Below are 12,651 nucleotides of genomic sequence, written 5' to 3' on the forward strand. Positions count from 1 at the left end.
TTGCCTTGTCTCAAATTTCTGTCCACATCCCTGGGTCCTGGAAGGAGAAGGATGCCCCAGTCAGCACCGCACCCCCGGTCTCTCTGGGCTCTGTCTTCTGTGACTCATCCATTGAGAAGAGCTACTTTCTTTTCCAGTCTCCTGTGACACCCCACCCCCTGCTGGGGTAAAGCATCTTGGTTCTAAATTAGAAGCTGCCCAGTGACCCTCCTGGAATTTCCACGCAGACTCTCTGGAGCGTGTGAACAGGGCTCCAGGGAGCTCAGCCCGCTCAGGCTCATTGCTGCAGGGCTGAAGGCCAGCAATTGAATGGTCCCCTGGGACTTCTGCCTCACAGTCAGATTCCAGGTCTCCTGGGAAGGGCAGTAGGCAGCAGTGGGGTGACAGGAAGTGGGAGGTAGGGGCCCCAAGAGATCCCTGGGCAAAGTCAGGGCAGCATTGACGTCACACATCAGGCTGGAATCTGACATGCAGGCTGCTGGGGAGGTGAGCAGCCCAACTGTCCCACTGCAGCTACATCTGGCACGTGAAGCTCCAGGCAGGTGATAGGAAAGGTCACAAGGCCTCTGATGCCTGCCTCCTCACTATGGCATCCCTGTTAATCTTGCACACTTTTTGTGGCGGGGAGCTCACCACTTCCAAATCACCTTATTCTGTCTCCCACACACAGGCTATTGGAGACTCCTTCCTAACACCCGGCTGCTATCTGCCTCTCTGGCTTCTCCTGCCTCTCTTCTGGGGCTGTAAACTTCCTCAGAAGGCTTTGAGAGGTTGGAAGTTGGTGACTGCAGCCCTTGGGCTTCCTACCTCTCCTAACCATGTGGTCCCCTCTCCCCACTGCTTGACATCTGAGGATTCCCAATGTCGAGATTCTCAGGACTCCACTGATGGGGGCTCTTGGCTGATGGATTTTTGGGGAAAGGAGACAAGTAGGTTAAAGAAAAGGACTGAAAGATTCCAAAGAGAACTTTCTACAACTCCTTCCTCTTCCTCCTCTTTCTCCTTCACCTCCTCCTCCTCCTTCTTCGAGGTACTGGAGAATGAACCCAGGCATTTGAGCTACATCCTCAACCCACTGTATTTTTTATTTTTGAGATAGGGCCTCATGAATTTGCTAAGTTGTCCAGGCTGTGCTTGAGCTCTTTATCCTCCTGCCTCAACCTCCCAGATGCAGACGTGCCTCACCATATTTGGCTTTGCCCAGCTTCTGAGGCCTTGGTTCCCAGTTGTCTAAGCCACTCCACAACACAGGCCTTTAGGATTTTGTCAACCTCCGAACTTAAGGTCAACACTGGGTTCCAGCCAATGGGCTTCTGCATTGTTCTCTGCAAACGTCTTTGTAGTCCTCCCTCTCTACCTTTGCTTTCCGGACTGTCCACCTGGCTGTGCTCCTCGCCATCTGTCCAGGGCATGCTGCTGCCCTCACTGCCTCCACCCACAGCCTTGTTAACCTCTTGGGAAGTCTTGGCATCCACCAGCACACATGACATGACCCGAGCTATCCCCCTTCCATCCCAAACAGTGGGCCTCAGGCCTGAAGGGCTGGGGTGGGGTGTGGGGGCACTTCCTCAAGTCTCAGAGGATGCCAGGACTCAGCTGTCTCTTTCTTCCTCCCCATCTCATTCATGTATCTCAGTGGCTGCCCTCAGCATCTGGGGGTTGCTGGTCATGTGTCCGAGGTTTGGCTGGCTCTGAGAATGCTGACCAGAGGCCTCTGAGCCAGGCAGCACAGTCTAGGGCGGTGCCGTGGTCTCTGCGGCTGCCACTGTGAGGCCAGCCGGCCCCTTCTGGAGACTTTGCCCCATCAGGAGCAAAGGAAGAGATGAGGGGCGGAAGTTAGTGGCAGCTGGGCAACATCCCTATTAAGCCTGTGGGTCCAGTGTGCTTTCCAGGTTGGAGCTTCCCTCCCTGAAGTACAGCTTGGGTCCAAGGAGGGCTCTCTGAGGCCTAGGGGTCTAGGCTTGCAGCAGGGTGGGGCTCCTGGGGAGGGGCCAAAATATGGCTGTTGTCCTCAGTCTTGGTCTAGCCCACTTCTTCAAGTCTCTGACAGGTTGGGGGCAGGTGACAAAGGGTATCCCAGGGCTGATGAGGCCCCAAGTGGACTTGGCCCACCCAAACAACACCCCTGTTTCACAGCTGAGGCACAGAGGGTCTCTCTGTAGGATGCCCAAGGTTCCACAGCTGCTGCGAGGCACATGCAGGATTCAGCTCAGGCCCCCACCTCGAACCTTTGGCCTACCGTGTCTTTATCTCACTCTCAGCACAGCTGGATGTCCACATGCTCCCTTCATCTCAAGACATGGGGAGAGAGAGCCTGGTTCTAGACTCAGCCTTGTCTCCTTGGCTAACAAAAGCGGAGCCTGAAGAGGTCCAGCTTGCGGGCTGGGAAAATGGGTGTCTGTGCTGCAAAATGGGGCATGGTCTGAACCGGAGAAAAGGCTTCTGGTGGGGAAGTGCTGCTGCCAATGAGCCTCTTTTGCAATCAGCGAGTGGCTGTCCTGAGGCTCCCGAGATGTGTGGTGAGGCCAGACTGATGACCCCATGGGGCCTGTCTAGACAAGCTGTTAGCTGCCGTGGAAGCTATGGTGGGCTCTTTCTCCGACTCCTGCAGCTCACTGCCCCAGGCAGCTCTGATCAGACTGTGGAGACTGTGTACTGCTCGGGTGGGGGGCCACGTGGGTAGGGCCCACTCCCACTCCAGGGCCTGCCAAGTGTCCATGATTCAGAGGCTTAGCCACTTGGCACATGTAAGGCCGATTTCTAGATGCCCACATGGACAAGAGTGGAGCATCTTGCAGAACACACACAAGCATTTTATTTCCAGTTCTTCCTTCCTTTTAGGGGTAGGTGCTAGGGACAGAACCCAGAGCCTGGCTCATCCTAGGTAAGTGCTCCACCGCTGAACTACACCCACAGCCCTTTCCCTTACAGTGTTTATTAGAGAAACGTGACACATATGAAATAAAGTGGGTAACACACACGCTTCATGAACTCTGGTCCTTTCTAGCATGGTCAGGAAGAAGGGAATGCCATATACTGCTGGGGAGTGGGAGGAGGTTCACTTGGCCACTCTGGAAAATAATCAAGTAGTTTCCTGCACACACCCAGTAATCCCGAGACTGCGGCTTCTGTGCACCAGGAGATGAGCACAAAAATGGACATAATGCAGAAACTCCTTTATAATGGATCTTTGAACCACTGGAAGCCCTGATCAGGCCCACAGACCATTCTGTTGGACAATGGCAGGAGGAGGAAGAGTCCAGCAGAGCCCAGTGTGGGGACCTCAGAGATCATCTCAGGGAGCCCCTGGGGTACACGGCAGTGACAGCTCAGGCCTTGAACCTTCCACTCCTCAAGACTTTGTGCATTTCATCTGCTCTTCCCCAGAACTGGCCCAGGAGGAAAAGGCTGCTTTAGTCCTCAGGGTCTCTGTGCGGAGCAGCAGATGAGGTGGCCTCAGAGCAAGAGGCTTGGTCAAGCCCTGGGTGCCCCTCTCTGACTTAGTCTTCTCCAGAGGGTGAGGTGGGCTTCCTTATCACTGCACCCATCTGGAGACCCTTAGCAGGCAGGAGAAGGGCATATGGGTTGGGGCTCCAGGCTGGGGTCAAATTCCCCTTGCTATATTTGAGTTATGTGACCTGTGGCAAGCTATAATGGCTTCCTTCTTTATACACCGGTGATGACATGGTCATGCTGATTCCTTCCTCTTAATAATCCTGAGAATTTCAAATGATAACACAAATGGTTCAGCCCAGTACCTGGCTCCTGGGAAGTTTCCCATCCATATTTTGTCCCCTTCTACCAGGTATATTGAAGGTTCCTCGGGAATTTCAGGGTGGGTGAGGGGCAGGGCAGGAGCCCAGAGACTCCTGGGGAAGATAGCATCCTGGGGAAGCACACACAGTATCTAAGTTTAACAAGTAATGGTGTGATCTTAGGCAAGCTACTTAACCCTTCTGCACCTCCACTATCTCATCTGAGCAATAGGGATACTTCCACCTACTTCACAAGGTCTCGTGAGGATTAAATTAATTAGTTCATATAAAGACACTGAGTAGTTCTGGGATCGCCTCTATGCCATGCAAAAGAATGCAATACATTTCTCCCTAATTGTACCATCTCCAGGAACCCCTGGCAGGGCAGAGATTCAGGTCCTGTTCCCTCTGCCATCAGTCACTGTATAACCTATGGCTGTACATCCTCTTGGGTGCTTCAGCTGCCCTGGGTCTGTTGAGGGTCCTAGGATGCTCTACAGCCCAAGCCATGAAAGGTCCTGGGGTCTAGCCTGGAGATTCCTGGGCCCTGCCTGGGGTCCCTGCCCCTGAGTGTGCAGTGCTTGGGCCCCACATCCTGGAGATACCTGATCCGCTTGTGCATGCAGGGATGGGGCCACACTTGGCTCTTAGAGTCTCATACTGACTGCCCTTCACCCCTCACCTCTGCTTCCAGATTCACCTTCCCTCTTCCTGCCGGAGCTGGTCCTCCCCTCAGTGGCCCCATTGTTCCATGCCTCAGTCTCATCTCTTCTTCCCTCTAAACATGGCTGCTGTCATCTTGCCCCACAAGAGGTATGGAGCCTCATGGTCCTGTCACTCCAGACCCTGCTGTAAGGGGAGCATGTCCCTCACTCCTCATGATAGACACAAGGGGTTAGAATCAGGACTGTACTCATTCCACAGAGGAGGAATTGAGGCTCAGATGGCAGGGGACTTGCCCAGGGTCACTTTGCTTGTAAGTAAACAAGCCAGGATGGGGGCCTGTCAGTTGGATTCTAGGATTCTGGATTATTAAAGTGTTGAGCTTTGCGTGCCTAGAAGCAAGAAGGTAAAGGCCCTAGAGAGGCTGGCACTGGAGGACTGGGCTCTGTTCCTGCATGTGGCCAGAATGTGTTCAGAGGAGGTGAATACTGCCGTGCGCATCTGCATTCCCATCCGGAGCCCTGCCTGACAGGACCCCTGGTGCCCATCTGCCTCCTGCCTTTCTCTGTGGAGTTCAGCCCTACATCTCACCTCCTGAGCCCCCTGCAGTCACTCTCCCCCATTCTGCCTCCAGTCTGGCACCGCTGTGTGCCTGAGTGCAGAGAGCCGCCCTTGCCCACCGAGCTGAGTCCTGGGGAAGATAGTCCCATGGCCTGGGGCAGACACCCTGCAGTCACTTTCCTTCACTTTCCTGGGGCTTTGGGCATCTGCTCAGGCTCTGAGCCCATGATCAAAGGGCAGGCTCAGCTCAGGACCTTTTGGCTCAGCTCAGGGACACTGGCTTCTGGTAGGCTCAACTGGCTCAGAAGCCACATCCTGTGTAGAGACCTCCTAAGACAGATAAGGAAGCACCGGAGGGACAGTGACCGCCAGAGCCACAGAGCCAGGCACCAGGAGCAGAGCTGGGTTGGAGCCCTGGCCCAGGCTCCATGCACAGCTAACTCAGCTCCTTCCTTGTTCTCTGGTTTCTTTCAGGAGCCCACGCTCACATCACTTCCCTCTAGCTATGTTTCTCGAAGCCATTATTTGAAAACTATTTTCCTTACCAGGAGCCCCAGGCTCTTAGAACTGAAACCAAAACCTCACACAAGAAGGGAGAGCACTGTCCACATAGAATCCCAAACTTGGGCACAGAGGGCAAGTTTGGGCATTGACTCCGTCCACTCCCTCTGCCTCTGTCCCCATGGTACCGCAGCAACACGAAGACCTCAGAGCCAACAGAACTGTGGATTAGAGCCATCAGCCTGGATGAACGCTTAGAGATCATCGAATCCAACCCCTGTCCAGATAGGGAAACTGAGGCCCAGAGAGGCAGAAGGCACAGAGCAGTTAGCAAGAAAGCAAGGACAAGACCTCCAGATGCAACCTCCTGGGGAGGAGGATGCACAGCCCCGTTCATGGCCCCGTGTCTCAGCTCATTCTTACCTCGCCTGGAGTCTGGTCCAGGTGTGGCTTCTTGCGCCTGGCGATGGGGGGCCAGCCTGTGTGGGGAATGGTTGGGGGTATCACTGCTTCACGACTAACTTGACCCAGCCTCTGGCACCCCTCACTGCCACAGGGGCATTTTTAAGCGACTGGCACTGGACCCCCTCCCCTTAGCCCCTTGCCCGCGGCTCCCTGGCCACAGAGGGTTCTCTGCCTTTTACCTTATAAGAGCTAAAGAGGCGAGCCTGGTGCTGGGGAGAGGTGGGTGCGGAGTCCTCCCGGGGTCCCCCATTGGCCCAGGAGCCCAACACGTGACTGCCTCGCCTTGACCTGCCCCTAGTGCCGAATGTTGCTTTTACCCCCTAAGGAAGGAGTGGTTGACAATTTTCATATTTCTTCTAAATTTGGAGATTTCAGACAATGCTGGGAGGCTTGGCTCCAGCCGCCAGAGGCCCATGTGGAAGTCATTAAGCTCCAGGAGGGGGCAGGGGGAGAGAGGGAGGCAGGGCGAAGAGGAGGAGGAGGAGGAAGAGGTGGGGGACGAGCTCTGAGGGCTGCCAGTTGTCAGCCTGGGAACACGAGCAAACTCCCTGGGAGAAAGCTATGTGTGAGAATCTCCTTCCTCTCCTGGCTCCCGAGTCCCAGGAAGGAAGTGAGAGTTCTGAGACTTTCTTGGAATCCCCAGTGAGGAAGGCATCAGTCTCGGGGTCCTGGGGGTGATGGGGATAGCAGGGCATGGGAGACCACGGGGGAAGTAAGTTTCTTGGATGGCCATCCTTGTCACTGTGCAGAGGAGGCCCAGGCCCCCCCACAGCGAGGCTGCCATAGACAGGGCAGGGGCTGGGATCATGGATGTCCTATTGCAGGCTCTTGTTCCCTGAGGAGTGAGTATCTCTCACCATAGAGGCCTTTCTTATTGTGCTTTGGCCACCTTGACCTCCTATAGATGCCTTAGCTTTTTTTTTTTTTGCCTCAGGGCCTTTGCATATACACATGCTTTCTGTCCAAAATGCTCTCTTCCTAGAGTGAATCATGCCCAATTCTTTTTTTTTTTTTTTTTGGTACCAGGGATCGAACTTGGGTCCTTCTGCTTGCAAGGCAGGCGGTGGAACCACTGAGCTAAATCCCCAGCTCTAATCATGCCCAATTCTTTCCCCTGCTCCTATTCCCGGTTCAACTGTCACTCTGGGCAGAGCCTTCCCCCAGTCACATCCCTGTTCACCACAACTCCTGCTCACCTGACAGGACTCAGCACGCATGTGCTCACCTGGCATGCTTGCTCGTCTAGTTCCTTGCTGTCCATCTCTTCCGTGAGAACATGGCTCCCTGGGCAGGGTCTACATCTCCAGGCTTCCCACAGCGCCTATAAAGAATGGTTCAGTAGCAGCCACTTGCCAAGAAGCTGCCACACTGAGGCCTGCAGAGCTCCTCCCAGTGGCCGGCCATGCCTTGCACCGAAGGTGTGGAGAGCCAGGTCAGATATGGCCCTGGCCTTAAGAGGCCCCATCCAGCCAGGCATGGTGGCACGTGCCTGTAATCCCAGCTTTCTGGGAGCCTGAGGCAAGAGGGGACCCTGTTTTAAAATAAACAACAAAAAAGGGCTAGGGCTGTAGCTCAGTACGTAAGCCCTGTGTTCAATCACCAGTACCCTTCCCCCGAGAATTGTGAGTACAAGAGCCCAACATACAGCGGACTTGTCATTAACATCACCTCCTTCTTTCCTGAACCCCAAAGACAGATTCCATACATGTGCACAACCCTGGAGCGCAAGTGAAAGGGCAGGAGGCCCGTAACCCCCCACTTCCTGCCTGTGCGATGTGTCCCAGTTTAATACTCGGAAGTGCCACCAAAACAGCCCAGGGCACAGGTGAAGTGAGCCCAACGGAACCACCATGGAGATTCCACTGTGCAGACAGAAACTGAAGTTATGCCAGTGTCTCAACATCCACACCCAAGATGCTTCATCATAACAGATGCAAGCTGTGGAGAGACCCATTTTAACAACCCAAGAGCCCCGACCTGCGGAGGACTCGAGTCAGCTCCGTCTGGGAGTCAGTGGGCTTGGTTAAGAGAGGTCAAGGCAAAGGACTGGAGAGACCTGCTGCAGGTCGCAGGAGGACAGAAGAGGGGTATCCCCCACACCAAAATATCCCCAAAGAATAACTAAATGACAGCCTTTCAGGACTTGGGCTCCATAAATTTGTCTCGAACATTTCAGAAGCAGTTTTTCTTTCTGTCTGTGTGGTCTCTTGGGATTTCTGAGCACTTTACATCTATGAGCCACTATGTGAAGGGGCTTTTCCTTCCAGACTGTGAAGAAGCAGCCCTGAGCCCCCTCCAATCCCCGGGGGAGACAGGGCCGCAGCCTTAGTCTGTGTGAGCAGGGATTCATGGAGGTAAGGGGAGACTCTCGTTAGGAGCCAGGTAGGAGAGTGTGTTTGCCTTGGAGAGTTCTATGTCCTCAGAAGGTGGCAGTCAAGGGAAGAGGGACCCATCCAGGAAGGCGAGGGGAGCTGGAGAAGAGACAGCCACCTGACCCTCTACAGGGTAACCAGACCTCCATGTAGCCAGGCAGGGTGGCACCTGCCTGTAATCCCAGCAACCTGGGAGGCTGATGCAGGAGAACTGCAAGTTGGAGGCCAACCTAAGGGACGAAGGCCTGGTCTCAAAATAATTAAAGAGGGCTGGGAATGTAGTTCAGTGGTTTAGCAACCTTGTGTTCAATCCCTAGCCACACCCCCCTCAAAAAAGCTTCAGTTGGTACAGTGGGAACCTTCAGGAAGGTGGACTCTACACCCGCATAGGAATGACTGAATCAGTGGAGACATGCGGGGTGAGATGGGCCAAGGGGCTCTCTTGGTAAAGTGGTAGGTCGTGCAAGCAGAAGCTGGTTGACAACTTGGCAAATCCTTCCATCCCTGAGACCCCACAAACTTTACCTCATACCTTGTGTTCTGTCCCGTCTCTAGCCCTGACTTCACACCCATTCTGTCCAAAAGACACAGCTCAGAGGGGCTCAGCTGGTAAACAATTATGTACTGGACTAGGCCGTAACCCTTGTGTTAAAAATTAAGCTCCGCATGTTCTTTTCAAAGAGCACAAAACGTGTTGATGGAGCTTGAACCTGGGAGGTAAATTCATAAACAATTACTGATGAAATTCTTACAATGACTTGCCTTGTGAGCCAACCAATTTCTCAGAAGCAGCATGCCCCTGAAAGCTGTCCACAACATATTGTCGAGAGTTGTATTTTTTTAAAGCATGGTGCAAAAGATACGTGGTATTATCCTGCCGAAGTAAAATGAAGTGTCTGTGTATGGGGTGGGGGAAGTAAGGGTACAACAGTTGCCCTGCTGGAGGTTGGATTTGTGGTTTTTTTCTCTCCTTTAGTTTGCTGTCCAGACAAGCCAGGACAGAAAGCCACCATGGTCTGCCCGGGAACACAGGGGAGCGTGAGCTGCTTTTTGTCCTGGGAGAAGATGTAACAAACCTTTGTGTGGCTTTCCGGGGAGAGACAGCTATGGAGGCAGAGGGAACAACAGTGCAGCACAAGTCCTCCCCAATCTTTGTGACAGCCTGGTGGGCAATGCTGGCAGGAAGTGGGAAGGGCTTGATTAAAGGGCCCTCCAGTTGGCTTGCGGCCTTTCTCTGTTCTGGGGGAATATTGGCTTCCACCCCTGTGGGCGTTTTTGGAGTTGTGAACTTGACCCACAACTTGGGATATTACCACGATGAGCTCTGCTCGTCACTCAGCTTTCCCACCACAGTTAGCGCCTTAATATTGGACCAGGTGGGACTGGTTGCTGCTCCCACCCAAGACACCAGTAAGGACCAGGGCCCTTGAGTGAAGAGGGAGGTGGTGAGAACCAGGGAGAGAACTGCTGGGCTGGGTCTCTCCCTTCCTGCTGTTACCAGTGGGCATTTGAACCTTCAGGACCAATTGGGCCACAGTAAAGGCACCTGAACTGTGGGTGTGCATGTAATTGCGTGTGTGTGTGTGTGTGTGTGTGTGTGTGTCAAAATGCAGTTTGAAAGAACATGTGGAAGAATGTTCAAAAAATAAGAACAGAGGTTGGTGTCTCTGGGTGATGGAAATTTGGGAGATTTGGGCTTATTTCATGTTATGGTTTATATGTGGGTATACCCAAGAGCCTCCTATACTCACACGTGGGGCTTTTGGAAGGTAGAAGGATTATGAGAGCTTACAGCTGACCTACTACTGTTGGGAGGTGGGGTCTGGTCAAACAGGTGATCACTGTGGGCATAGCCTGGAAGGATCTCTCTCCCTTCTTGACTCCTCCTAAGCTCTCTCTGCTTCCTGTGTGTCATCCTTGAGCAGCTCTCCTCTGCCAGGCCACCCTTGGAGCCCGTGGACTATGGACTGAAACCTCTACAAACCGTGAGCCAAAAGAAACCCTTTCTCCTTTCATTTGTTGGTGTTGGGTATTGTGTCTGAGCAATGAGGAAAGTGACTAAGACACTTCATTATAGTTTTGCGTATTTGATTTTCCCCCAATTTCTATTGGACAGTCATTTTTTTTTACTATTACGAAAAATGTCAAGATCGCCTTTAAAAAGGCACACAAGTCCTTGATAGCTTACTTTGTGTTAGAACTTAGTAGTGTGTAAAACTGAAAGTGTAATGTAGTGTTCCATGTGTGATGACGTGGTACTAGCCAGGGTCCGGTTATAGGAAGCAAACCATTCCTGTTCATTGAACAGAACGGGAATTGGGTGCTCACACCATTGGGAAGCCTGGGGACTCCGGCTCTAGGCAGGATTCCTGGGAATGACTCAGATAACACTACAGAGCTCTCCCACCGGGGCCGCTGCCACCTCCACTACCATCAGAAGGTGGTGGGCCATGGTTAGTTTTACGTATCAACTTGACTAGGCTAAGGGATGCCCAGGTAAACACTGTTTCTGGTGTCTACCAGAGTGTTTCTGGAAGCGATTGGCGTGTCACTCAGGAGACTGAGAAAAAAAGACGCTCCCTCAGCTAATCCACAGAGAGCTTGAATGAAGCAACAAAGCAAAGAAATGACAAAGTCTTTCTCTGTGGTATTTATTTATTTATTTATTTGCAGTACTGGGGTTCAACCCAGGGGCACTGTACCACTGAGCTACATCCTTGGCCATTTTTATTATTTTGAGACAAAGTCTTGCTAACTTACCAGCCTGGCCTTGAATTTGTGATCCTTCTGCCTCAGCCTCCTCCTGTTCTTGAGCTGGGACATCTACCTCATGCCCTCAGATGACAGAGTTACCAATTCTCTGTCCTTTGGCCTCCAGGACTTATAGCAGCACCTCCCCTGGTTCTCAGCCTTTGAACATGGCTGAGTCATGCTAGCAGCTATCCTGGGTCTCTCCTGCCAGATGGCAGATGGTGGGACTTCCTGACCTGCATAACCACATGACCAATTCCCACAACAAATCTCCTCCTGTGTATCTATACTTATCCTCTTGGTTCTGTTTCCCTGCAGAACTGACTAGTTCACAGTGGGCTCAGGGAGGGAGGCTACAGTGTCAACTCTTTTTTTTTTTTGGTACCGGGGATTGAACTTGGGTCCTTGCACTTATGCAGCAGGTGGTGAAACCACTGAGCTAAATCCCTGGCCATCAACTCTTAAGAACACATTGCTGTCTCCAACACCAGGGCCTGCCTCTGCCACAACTGCCTCTTGACACCACAGAGCCAACAATGATCCTTTTAGACAGCTAGGGCTGCTGTGACAAGTACCATGGACAGAGGGGTGTCCACAGGTGTTGCCTCTGGTTCTGGAGGGTGGATGTCCAAGGTCAAGGTGGGGCAAGGCAGTTTCCTATGGCTGTGAAGAAAGAATCTGGTCTGTACCTCTTCCCTAGCTCCCAAGGGGTTCACAGGCAATCTCTGGCGTTGTTGGCCTAAAGATGCATCTCTCTGGTCTCTGATTTCATGTTCACATTGTCTTCACCCTGTGTGTGTCTGTCTCCAAATTTCCCCTTTTTAAGGATAACAGTCACAGTGTATTAGGGACCCACTCTATGCTAGTATTACTTCACCCTAACTAATTACATCTGCAAAGTCCTATTTCCAAATAAGGTCAAAGTTTGAGGTTCTGGGGATTAAGACTTCCACACACGAATTTGCGGGGGTGGACAGAACTCAGCCCTGAATGTGGACAAACTCACGTGATGGTGTTTGCAGCAGCTACACCAAAGAAGCCGGAAGAGAGTCTTCCTTCAGAGCCATGAGAAGTCTGGGATATGTAGTTTTGGCTTATGAGATTCTGTAGTGATAAAGGCACTCTTGAAGCAGGTTAGAAAGGATATCAAACCAAATCTCCAACCTAAATCTGGTACCCTGTGCCTATCACCTTACCCCTGGTCATTTTACAGCAGCATGATTTCACATCACTGAGCACATGAGCCAAGGATGCTAGAAATACCACTGTCCTCAGAGACCAAGAGGTAGGGGCTGGATCACTGGTGCAATCATGATCAGTTTCTTCTGACGAATGTCCTGCTGCCTCTGTTTTCCTTGTTTGACTGTTGTGTGCACATGCAATCAAACCTAGCAGTCTCCACATCACATGATAAATGTTTAGAAGGAACTCTACAAGGAAGCCAAGCTCTCCACCCTGCTGTGTCACTGACTTGCTGTGTGGCAGGGACCCCGAGATCCCACCCGTGACAGGGTCATTACTCTCTGTCCACTTGGCAGAGCCTAGGCAGGGCCCTGAGGACCACAGGGGAGGGATCATCACAC

The 12,651-nt window shown here is 52.5% G+C and overlaps 1 protein-coding gene across 2 annotated transcripts in view; it reads left to right on the forward strand.

The window, feature by feature from the left end:
• The window catches only part of Il17b (interleukin 17B), a 29,806-nt gene that overhangs the window by 1,286 nt on the left and 15,869 nt on the right, over positions 1-12,651 (forward strand). Inside the window, exon 2 of one of the 2 annotated variants that reach the window (XM_087180606.1) lies at positions 10,209-10,302. The exons of the other annotated variant lie outside the window; for it this stretch is intronic. The gene's annotated coding sequence lies outside the window, so the exon portion shown is untranslated. The remainder of the gene's footprint in view (positions 1-10,208; positions 10,303-12,651) is intronic. 2 annotated transcript variants of the gene reach the window in all.

This window comes from Heterocephalus glaber, unplaced genomic scaffold (genome assembly GCF_053883595.1).
Source record: "Heterocephalus glaber isolate CG9 unplaced genomic scaffold, H.glaber_assembly_v1.0 deba00001463, whole genome shotgun sequence".
In the NCBI taxonomy this organism is placed as follows: Eukaryota; Metazoa; Chordata; class Mammalia; order Rodentia; family Bathyergidae; genus Heterocephalus; species Heterocephalus glaber.